We start from the raw sequence: 12,400 nt of genomic DNA, 5'->3' as shown, positions 1-12,400 counted from the left end.
CAAGCTCAGTCCAATGATGCTGTGACACACTGCCCCAGACTATGACGGACCCTCCACCTCCAAATCGATCCCGCTCCAGAGTACAGGCCTCAGTGTAACGCTCATTCCTTCGACAATAAACGCAAATCCGACCATCACCCCTGGTGAGACAAAACCGCGACTCGTCAGTGACGAGCACTTTTTGCCAGTCCTGTCTGGTCCAGCGACAGCGGGTTTCTGCCCATAGGTGACGTTGTTGCCGGAGATGTCTGGTGAGGACCAGCCAGGACCTGGCTTACTACAGGCCTACAAGCCCCCAGTCCAGCCTCTATCAGTCTATTGTGGACAGTCTGAGCCCTGATGGAGGGATTGTGTGTTACCGATGTAACTCGGGCAGTTGTTGTTGCCATCCTGTACCTGTCCCGCAGGTGTGATGTTCGGATGTACCGATCCTGTACAGGTATTGTTACACGTGGTCTGCTACTGCGAGGACGATCAGCTGTCCGTCCTGTCTCCCGACGTTCATGCAGATGACCAGGGACCCTGGGCATCTTTGTGTTTTTCAGAGTCAGTAGAAAGGCCACTTTAGTGTCCTAAGTTTTCATAACTGTGACCTTAATTGCCTACCGTCTGTAAGCTGTTCGTGTCTTAATGACCGTTCCACAGGTGCATGTTCATTCATTGTTTATGGTTCATTGAACAAGCATGGGAAACAGTGTTAAACCCTTTACAATGAAGATCTGTTAAGTTATTTGAATTTTTACAAATTATCTTTGAAAGACAGGGTCCTGAAAAAGGGACGTTTCTTTTTTTACTGAGATATATAACCTTTGTTTAATTAGGCAAGTCAGTGAAGAACAAATTCTTATTTACAAAGACAGCCTACCGGGGAACAGTGGGTTAACAGATTTCTACCATGTCAACTCGGGGATTCGATCTAGCAACCTTTCGGTTACTGGCCCAACGCTCTAACCAATAGGCTACCGGCCGACCCTCAGGTACATCCTGTTCCCGTTAATCATCCTTGAGATTAATGGGGAAGGGTAGCAAAATATTTCTGCAGCATTGAAGGTCACCAAGAATAGTGGACTCCATCATTCTTAAATGGAAAAAGTTTGGAACCACCAAGACTCTACCAAGAGCTGGCCACCCGGCCGAACTGAGCAATCGGGGAAAAGGGCCTTTGTCTGGGTGGTGACCAAGCACCCAACGGTCAGTGACAGAGCTCCAGAGTTCCTCTGTGGAGATGAGAGAACCTTCCAGGGCAACCATATCTGCAGCACTCCACCAATCAGGCCTTTATGGTAGTGGCCAGATGGAAACCATTCCTCAGTAAAAGGCACATGACAGCCCACTTGGAGTTTGCCAAAAGGCACCTAAAGGACTCTCAGACCATGAGAAACAAGATTCTCTGGTCTGATGAAACCAAGATTGTACTCATTGGCCTGAATGCCAAGCGTCACTACTGGAGGAAACCTGGCACCATCCCTACGGTGAAGCATGGTGGTGGCAGCATCATGCTGTGGGGATGTTTTTCAGCAACAGGGAAACTAATCAGGATCGAGGGAAAGATGAACAGAGCAAAGTACAGAGAGAGATCCTTGATGAAAACCTGCTCCAGAGCACTCAGGAAACTTCACCTTCCAATAGGACAACGACCCTAAGCACACAGCCAAGAGAACGCAGGAGTGGCTTCAGGACAAGTCTGAATGTCCTTGAGTGGCCCAATCAGAGCACGGACTTGAGCCCGATCGAACATCTCTGGAGAGACCTGAAAATAGCTGTGCAGCGGCACTCCCATTCCAACCTGACAAAGTTTGAGAGGATCTGCAGAGAAGAATGGGAGAAACTCCTCAAATACAGGTGTGTCAAACTTGTAGCATCATACACAAGAAGACTCTAGACTGTAATCGCTACCAAAGGTGCTTCAACAAAGTACTGAGTAAAAGGTCTGAATACTTATGTAAATATGATCCGTTTTAAAATGTCTAAAAACTTGTTCTGCATTGTCATTATGGGGTATTGTGTGCAGATTGATGAGGGGAAAAAACTTTAATACATTTTAGAATAAAGATGTTACGTAACAAAATGTGGAAAAAGTCAAGGGGTCTGAATACTTTCCAAATGCACTGCATAAAAAAAAGAAAATATGGCACACCTGTCTGAGTGGACTAATCCATTGCGGAGGCCTGTCTGAGTAGACTAATCCATTGCGGAGGCCGTGGGGATGGCACACCAGTAGTACATTTAACATGAATTACCATCATTTCAAATCTACAAGGTTTGTTTGGTTATAGTAATTTCTGTTAATGCATTCAATATATGATTATTCAAGTTTTTACAGTTGTCACGTTCGCAGAGCGCACAACCTAGGCTACAGTTGTGAGAAATACGTTTTGGTTTATTTCATTCACGGAGATGTCTATTTATTCATTGTCTTTTTGTTTGGAGCGCTCCTGTCCATGTAGAGTGAGGACACGCACCTGACTACGGATAGAACTAGCCTACCTGGCCTGTCTGTGAATGTAGGCCTATAAAATGTGCCCTTTTGGGGATGTGATACTATTTCTGATTGTTAACTCCCCATCACCGTGGAGCTTCTCAAAAATCTCTCTTCGGCCTCAAATTGCAAGTAAACAAAGATTTTTTTTTTTTTTACATCCATTGAGAATGACACTAATTCCTCAACGTAGCCTATTTTAAAACACGTTCCAGCTCTCTCTCCCTTACAATAACCACTCTGATCCAGTGGACATTTTATATAACACCTACCTGATTACTTCTTATAGACTACAGCTGTGTCTGTCTGGAGCTCACTGGGCCGGGAAATGCTAAAGGACCATAATATTTTATATTAATGTTGCAAGTTAGCTAGTGCTAGCTTCTGGCCAGACCCAAGTTAATAGTTATTACAATATTTCAAGTTCCTTACAGACAGTCCATGGATAGCCAATGTGATTTATAGGATTTTTTTTTTTTAAATCAGGATATTTTCTACCTGCAGGCTGCAATGTTTTTATTTGTTGGCTTTATGTAGCCTATTTTTTACATTGTTGGCAATAGAAGTTAGAATTTTGATTAACCACATGACATCGCAATATGAAGATCGTTATAAATTAAAATTAAACTTTTCCCATGAAAATGTGCATATGAATATCATAACTGGCACGCAGGGTCAGTAGAAATGGTCAGAGAACTTGGCACTCCAAATGGAAAAGGTTGCTTGACCGCTGGTGTAGCCCATTACTGGCAACTTCAGGAGCATAAAGAGCAGAATTTGTGGGAGGCCAGGAGGGGGGACAGGTTTGTTTGTCGTCTGGTTAGGCTATATTGATCTCTGGCTCTCTCTCTTTAGTAATTTGTGTCTTCATTTTTTTTTTAAATCGCAGGGCTTAGTAGCCTACATATAGTTGATTTTACTCCAACACGGGTCTGGAGAACAGAAAACTCACGACAGGTCCCGACAGAACGGTACAGCCATTAGTGCATCCTTGACCCGCTCAAACTACGCCAGTACCAACATACTGATCCTAGCCCAAGTTCATAGGATTTCACCCTGTCTGGGACAGAAACAAATGTGGCAAATTTGTGTAGTGTAAGAGCAAGTCAAGTTTAATAAATATCTATATATACACACAGTCTGAGGCTACCAGAAAGCCCTTTTTATTATTTTGTCTACAACATATTTTGAAAATGTAATAATAACATTTTAACAAATTCCAAATGCAAGCTTTAAGTAAATTATCAATTTCAAGCGATTTCATACCAAAAGACCAGTAGGCCTATGTTAGTAATTGTTACTTGATGCCCCATCGCTGGTGAGCTTGCAAAGTAAATATTGAATATTCATGATTAAAAAAATTTAAGCTGCATATTTATGTCAATCCTCTCACCCTACAATTTTACATTTACACCCGACACTATAGCTGTACAAGAAATCAGCAATTGGTTCTCCAACTTTTTGACCCCCCCAAAAAAGGACTGGTTCAATCGCTGTAGCCACCATTAAAACCAGGGCCATAGTTACATATGACGACACGGACCTCTGGATTTTATGTCGGGGTCTCAACTTAATGTTGAGAGTTACAATAGTAGAATACAAAAACAGTGCAATTGCGAAATTTGGTTGTGCAGCAGCACTTTCTCATGAGTACCTTCAGAAAGTATTCATACCCCTTGACTTATTCTATATTTTCTTGTGTTCAAAATTGATTAAATAGGATTCTCGCCCATCTACAACACAATACCCTATAATGAAAGTGAAAACATGTTTTTTAGATTTTGGCACATTTATTGAAAATTCAAATACAGAATTCTCATAAGTATTCACACCCGAGTCAATACATGTTAGAGTCACCATTGGTAATCGATTACAGCTGTGAATCTTTCCAAGCGCGTCTGCATATCTAGGCACTAAAATAAAACGTGGTTATATTTTAGAGGATTGACACACTGCAAGTCCCGCCTCTACAATCTACTCATTGGTGTTTTACAAGCATATACCCACATGGGTGATTGACAAATGAACAAAGTCCGCAATCCAGTTGGTGGTGGTAATGCACCTTAAAGTTGGTTGCCAACCGCCAGATAAATTAATTTCTTCTTATTCATTTAAGACAACTAGATTTCCCTTTTTTTTTTCATTTTTTGGCGTAATTGTCAGAGAACACACAATTTTACGTGACTCAAAATGGGTGAAAATTCGAAAAATATTCAGAAAAAAAATATTAAAAAGTATTTCAGGTATAATAACAAGCCAATGTTCATCTCTCAGGACAAATACGCCACCAACAGCAAGCTAGCTCAATGTCCATGAACGTTTAATGCGTTTTCTGACCTGTCCCCAAATTAATATAGTTGGTTCACAGTTGGTTTGGGTATTTTAACCTGTGTGTCATGAATGTGTCCGGTGAGGATAGATAAAAATCAACATGCAGAGCAGATTTGGCCAGCATGTAAGAGCTTTGCATACCTGGACTGTACAATATTTGAACACTATTCTTAAAACATATTTAAGCTCTGTCAAGTTGGTTGTTGATCATTGCAAGATAGCCATTTTCAAGTCCTACCAGTCTATTTCAAGCCAATGTAGGTCAAAACCGTAACTCGGCCACTCAGGATCATTCGATGTCTACTTGGTAAGCAACTCCAGTGTATATTTTCAGCCTTGTTTTAGGTTATTGTACCTGCTGAAAGGTGAATGTCTCCCAGTGTCTGGTGGAAAGCAGACCAGGTTTCCTCTAGGATTTATTTTTTGAATCCCTAGAACTGGCCGATGACGAGCACGGCCGGCCCACTCATTAGGCAGGATTGGGCGGCCATAGGGCAGATTGACACGGGTGGCATTTTCTGAGCCAAACGGACCAAGACGCACCTCCAACACACAAAACCTCACAATTCTGCCCAAAAACAATGACAATTTTACTCAACCAGTGGCATATGGGCTTTTCACCGGTGCCGCCCTGTGATAAACAGCGCACACTTTGTCGAAGGCTAGAGCGCAAAATATATTGAACAAAAATAAAAAACGCAACATGCAACAATTTAAGATTTTGCTGAGTTACAGTTCATATAAGGAAATCAATCAATTGACAAATTGATTAGGCAATAAATCTATGGATTTCACATGATTGGGCAGGGGCGCAGGCATAGGTGGGCATAGGCCCACCCACTTGGGAGCTAGGCCGACCCAATGGGGAGCCAGTTCCAGCCAAACAGAATGAGTTTTCCCCCACAAAAAGGGCTTTATTACACAGAAATACTCCTCCCTACCCCACAACCCGCAGGTGAAGAAGCCAGATGGAGGTGCTGGGCTGGCGTGGTTACACGTGGTCTGCGGTTGTGAGGCCGGTTGGACCTACTGCTAAATTCTATAAAACGACATTGGAGGCGGCTTCTGGTAGAGAAATTAACATAAAATTCTCTGACAACAGATCTGGTGGACATTCCTGCAGTCAGCATGCCAATTGCCCACTCCCTCAAAACTTGAGACATCTGTGGCATTGTGTTGTGTGTTGTCCCCAGCACAAGGTGCAACTGTGTAATGATCATGCTGTTTAATCAGATTCTTGATACACCACACCTGTCAGGTGGATGGATTATCTTGACAAGGAATAAAATACTCACTAACAGGGATGTAAACAAATTTGTGCACAAAATTTGAGAGAAATAATCATTTTGTGCTTATGGAACATTTCTGGGATCTTTTATTTCAGCTCATGAAACATGGGAACAGCATCTACATGTTGCCTTTATATTTTTGTCCATAACCAGCACATCTCTCCAGGGTGCTGTTTGGAGAGGCGTCGCTGCGGCAACCACCTACCTTACGTCAACAAAAATAAATAATCTAACAAATGTAGCAGATATAGGATATATGTTTGAGGATCTACGCTGATCTCAAAAAACGACCTCTCCAGAATCCATACGACGGAAATCCATCACAGTGATGGAGAGCTTGAACCCCTACCTACTACTGGATTGGCCTACAGAGCATCTCTGGATTCCATGCACTCAGTTCTCATTTTAGTCATTTAGCAGACGCTCATCCAGAGCGATTTAAGGGAGCAAATTAGGGTTAAGTGCCTTGCTCAAGGGCACATCGACCGATTTCCCACCTAGCCGGCTCGGGGAGTCAAACCAGCAACCTTTCGGCTCCTGACCCAACACTCTTAACCACTAGGCTACCTGACGCACTTTTCTTTAGCCGCCAATTGATTTCAGACGACCAATGTACAGTATGTCCATTGATTACCCCATGACTTTTAACCAAATTTCCATTACCAATAATTCTACATATAAAACAAGTCAGCGTAATGTGGGTATCGCCACTGGGAGGCTGCTCTCTGGTCCCATGTGGCTATCGCCACTGGGAGGCTGCTCTCTGGTCCCATGTGGCTATCGCCACTGGGAGGCTGCTCTCGGGTCCCATGTGGCTATCGCCACTGGGAGGCTGCTCTCGGGTCCCATGTGGCTATCGCCACTGGGAGGCTGCTCTCGGGTCCCATGTGGCTATCGCCACTGGGAGGCTGCTCTCGGGTCCCATGTGGCTATCGCCACTGGGAGGCTGCTCTCGGATCCCATGTGGCTATCGCCACTGGGAGGCTGCTCTCGGGTCCCATGTGGCTATCGACACTGGGAGGCTGTTAGGCAACTCTATAAAACACACGTGATCAACCCTCAGTCTGGAGAGCTACTGGGTGTGCAGGCTCCTGCTCAAACACATCAGAGCCAGTTTATCAAGGTCCGTTTGAGCAGCTAATTTCTTTAAAATGGTGGTTTGTTAGAGGGGTACTGGAATAAAAGCCTGCACACCCATTATCTCTCCTGGAGGATGGTTGACCACCTTTGATGTATAACATGGCAACCAAATACATACCTTTTTAAATAATTCGCTCATTCAATATATCGAAAGATCAAAATGGCTATGGCAGGCTAAAAATATTTTTATTCAGCTGAAGCAAGACCACAAATAGTCTTCAGGAAATGTACCTTTTCTAGTTTTGTAATTTATTTTAGAAGAAGTGTTTAGGCTACTTTGCTGACTAAGTTTTGAAACCACAAATCTAAAAAGACAGCCTACATCTAATATTTTTTTTTCCCTAAAATTTGTGTTCACGATTCACAAATGATTTTGATTCACAATTATGATTTTAATCAAATCCCCACTAATACAATGGTGAAGTGAATTGTTTGTTTCGTCAAAAATAGTTAAAAAATAATCATGAAAACATTAATGCATGCTAATAATAGCTAAACAGTTAACTGGAAGGTTAAAGATGGGTTTTGAATTGGCTACCTAGTTATTAGTCTGTTCTCCATCATTTTATAGGCGTACATGCTGCTGCATTGTGACAGTCTCTCTTTGTTGAGCAACGGCCCACTCATCTCCCACACATGCAGGTGATGCTTTTAAAAATACAAACACGGTGAAGAAGTGTCATCCCGATCCTGGCTGATTTTTACTTTATTGATAAAATATTTTTAAACTGCATAAATAAATGACAACAGAAATTAAATTTCAATTTTCTTTAATAATTTTCCAGAACTTTTCCAGGCCTGGGAAACACTTCAAAGTCCATGACTTTTCCAGGGTTTTTAAATGACCCTGTATTTCTGTTGGAGTTTACGTTAACAGTAAATAGGCTGGCTTGCGGGTCCATATTACGTCACACCCTGCAAGAAACAATTCTGGCATGACTTCGATATTCTGATCGGTTTTTATGCAATAACTAATAAAATAGAAATATTAGGTGTAAATTTGCATTGGGACTTTTAATCCAGGACCTATATAATAGGTGGTGACAGAGGAAAGCCCATAAACTTGTCAGAGACTCCAGTCACCCAAGTTATAGACTTTTCTCTCAGCTACTGCACGGCAAGCGGTACCGGAGCGCCAAGTCTAGGACCAAAAGGCTCCTCAACAGCTTCTACCCCAAAGCCATTAGACTGCTGAACAATTCATAAAAACCGCCACCGGACAATTTACTTTGACCCCCCCCCCCCCATAGACAATGCTGCTACTTGCTGTTTGTTTGTTAACTATGCATAGTCACTTCGCCCCCACCTACATGTACAGATCACCTCAACTAGCCTGTACCCCTGCACACTGACTCAGTACCGGTACCCCCTGTATATAGCCTCGTTATTGTGTTACTTTAGCCTACTTGGTAAATACTTTCTTCTTCTTGAATTGCACTGTTGGATAAGGGCTGGGCTCCTTCCATCTGTGGTATGGGTGCATCACTAGGTCAAAAACAACCTGAGACTTAACTTAGTTTGCTGTATAATCCACATTTTGTTCTACATGCTCCAAAAAATAATGCAAACAATAGCATGTTGGAATAGATGGCTCACAAGCCAAGTGAATGTTATGGAACTGCTCTGCCATATTTTGGGGTTGGGGTTAGGGGGGGGGTCAGCATTCTTGGGAGAATTGAGGCGAATGAGTGTTTGGGGGGGGGGTTGGCAAATCACAAAAGGCCCAAATGGGCCGCTTCTTCTCGGGTGCAGAGGGAAAAGAGGCCGGGGCAAGGGGTTTCGGATCTCTGTCGTAGCAAGAAAATGTCAAATTAATTAATTCTCCTCTGCATAAGTACAACATATTCTCAGTGCACAAAGGGGGACTTGTTAATGTTCCCATGTCGTTGGTTTACAAGCGTTATAATTGACATGGGTAGCTAAGCAAACGCTGCCCCGTTTGGATTCATGTTTGTAACAAAGCCGACGACGCAGTACGAGCTAACCAAGTTAAATCATGCCAGCTAGCTAGCTAATTAGCTAACTGAATCCGTTAGCTTGTGTCAGTGATTTTGCTAACGACGGTTACAGTAAATGAGTTAGCTAACAAAGAGCTAACGTTATAGTTATCGACTCCTTCAGGACGTTATTAACCAGCGTGTTATACAGATAAATACTTCAAGTATAAAACATGTATCGACATTTTCTTGGTGTTAATTTTGGCCAAGTAGTTAATTGACAGGATTTAATTTTTTTTTAAACACTGACTTGCGTAGTTGTTAGCAAGTAGCTAGCTAAAACGAATTCCAACGACATTTTCAAGTGTTGACTGAATCCCCAAGTTCAGTAGCTATTTGCAGTAGTTAGCATTGGCGAAATAAGTATTCAAAACTCACCACATCCGATATTACTCGGGCCTGGTCCGTAGTATATATATTTTTTTTTATTTCAAATACAAAAAAAATACAAAAATAAATTTTTAAAAAACAACCCCAGCTTAGCTAACAAACTTCAAAAAAACGAATCCTAACGTTATTGTCCGTTTTTCATCTGCCAAAAGTCGAGAGAGGTGAATTGTCACACTGCTGGACGGTTACCGGCCGGGTATTCCCAGCACCGCTTGGAGTCTCTCTAAGTCACGCTTGCAGCCAGCACGTATTTCTTCTTCAATGAGATTTAACGGTGGTTGGCAATCCAATACATGTTGCATTACCGCCACCTACCGGACTGGAGTAGAACTACCTGAAACTTTGCTTGGGGGAGAAAAAATAAATAAATACCGTACCATCTAACACTACACTCACAAAAAAAGAAAACATAATTCTCCACTATTTATATCTATCTAGTCTTACCTCAGGCCAACAGCCTGAAAGGATGGGACACCACCACTGAACACACCCTGTAACTCTTCTGATGTCAAGTCTCGCACACCCAAATACCTCTCTGCAGCTGCCAACACAACCTTCATTTGCTGTGACTTTACGTTCCATCTCTGCAGTACAGCTGATAACCATTGTTATATATGCTATAAATCCAATCTTACTGAAACATACAGTACCAGTCAAAAGTTTGGACACACCTACTCATTCAAGGATTATTCTTTATTTTTTACTATTTTCTACATTGTAGAATAATAATAAAGACATCAAAACTATGAAATAACACATATGGAATCATGTAGTAACCCAAAAAATATTTAAAAAATCTAAATACATTTTAGATTTTTCAAAGTAGCCACTCTTTGCCTTGACGACAGCTTTGCACACTCTTGGCATTCTTTCATCCAGCTTCACCTGGAATGCTTTTCCAACAGTCTTGAAGGAGTTCCCACATATGCTGAGCACTTGTTGGCTGCTTTTCCTTCACTCTGCGGTCCAACTCATCCCAAACAATCTCAATTGTGTTGAGGTTGGATGATTGGGCTGTAATCTGAGGTGCAGTATATTGCCGATTTCTGAGGCTGGTAACTCTAATGAACTCATCCTGTCTCCACTATTATGTCTCTAGCCAGAAGTTTTGCTTCGGGTTTCTGATTTATTCTACAATTCAAATATGGAGATTATCCCAAACTCTCGTTCCACCTACACCGAAAGACTTCCCTTTCATGGTGTGAACTTCGGCCATGAAGAACTTTACCGGTACCTGATATCACCTTTCCTACGGGAACAGCTGACCCGCTCGGGGGGAAGGTACACAGGAAACGCTGCAGCGCAGCTGAGACCGGTGTTAACCTCAACAATTTTATTGTTACTTTCAGTCTGCTATTCTGTGGCGATGTACACACCTGTCCTGGCCCAAACACCACAAAGCAAGCTAATGAAACGATGCCTAAACTGTGGTAAGACCGTAAGGAAGAATTCAAAAGCAGTGGCTTGCGACATATTGACTCTTGTCAATATGATGAAGCTGTAAAGTTTCAAAGTAACATTTCGCTTGTTTGCAATGTATGCTGGGTAAATGTGGTGCCAATCATTGGGCTGCTGGACACGAGCAGGGATGATGAGTGCAATCTAGATGAGATAGTCAAAGTTTAGGCAGTGGGCACAGAAAATGACGTTTGACTGTTTCAATCGGAGAGGACTTCACTTTATCCATGTGAACGCACGGAGCCTGCTGCCTAAATTAGAGGACTTTAAACTCCTTGCTTCTAACACACGGGCTGCAGTAGTTGCTGTGACTGAGACAAGGCTCAATGGAGGATGATGAGGTTGAATTACCGGGTTATAGCGTTCATAGAATTGACCGAAACGGTGACGGTCTTGAGGTTACATGGGTAGAAACACTTCTTCCTGAATGTCGTCCTGTACTTGTTGGTGTTTCTGCTATCGGCCTCCTAAGCAGAATCATTTCTATGACTGACTTGAATTGAATTGCTGTGATCACAATATATTTGCTGATAGAGAATGTATTCTGCTTGGCGATTTCAATTTAAATGTGCAGTTACCATCCCAGAGAAGTACACTAGTAAATGCCCTGTATAACTTTAAATCAGTTATTTGGATTGTAACAACTGATTGTTGAGCCAACCCGGGTGGGTATTGACAGTAAATCAACTTTGGATTTGTATTATTGTATCAGACTAAGAGAACGTTTGTCAGTCAGGAGTCTTAAATATTGGTTTTAGTGATCATATGGTAACCTACTGTACCCGTAAGACATCCAAAATGATAATAACTACATTAAATTACAGTCTATGAAACAACACTCAAAGGAACGTTTTGTAGAAGTACTTGGAATTTTGGATTGGTCTCATGTACTAAACTGTGATGATGTTGATCAAGATTGGTGTCTTTTTAAAGATCTGTTTCTGTCTGCACTCGACTCTCTGGCTCCAATGAAACAAGTTTGAATCCAACAAATTCAAATCAAACAGCAGTCAGGGAAATGGATCACTTCCGAGATCTTAGACCTCATCAGAAAAAGGGATCGCTACCTGGCCAGATTCAGAAAGACAAATCTACTACAAGATTATGATGGTTAAAGTAACTGTAGAAACCAGGCAAGATACAAAATGTATAAGACCAAATATCAACATTACATAGATGCTGTTAATGACTACTTACATCAACTTCATAAACTGTGGAACATTTTAAAGGACATTGTCTCAAAAACTCCCCATAAGGTAAAATCCTGTAGTATTGGCCTGGATATTGATTCATATTTATGCTATGACAAGGCAAAG

At 41.9% G+C, this 12,400-nt stretch overlaps 1 protein-coding gene across 1 annotated transcript in view; it reads right to left on the bottom strand.

The window, feature by feature from the left end:
* The window catches only part of LOC106566326 (ubiquitin-like modifier activating enzyme 1), a 74,799-nt gene extending 64,913 nt beyond the window's left edge, over window positions 1-9,886 (bottom strand). Inside the window, 1 exon segment of the mRNA XM_045692799.1 lies at window positions 9,615-9,886. The gene's annotated coding sequence lies outside the window, so the exon portion shown is untranslated.
* Between the last annotated feature and the right edge of the window lie 2,514 nt (window positions 9,887-12,400).

The sequence above is a fragment of the Salmo salar genome, chromosome ssa13, assembly GCF_905237065.1.
Source record: "Salmo salar chromosome ssa13, Ssal_v3.1, whole genome shotgun sequence".
Taxonomy (NCBI): Eukaryota; Metazoa; Chordata; class Actinopteri; order Salmoniformes; family Salmonidae; genus Salmo; species Salmo salar.
Note: the sequence above shows the minus strand (reverse complement) of the source record. Positions and strands in the feature narration are given on the sequence as shown.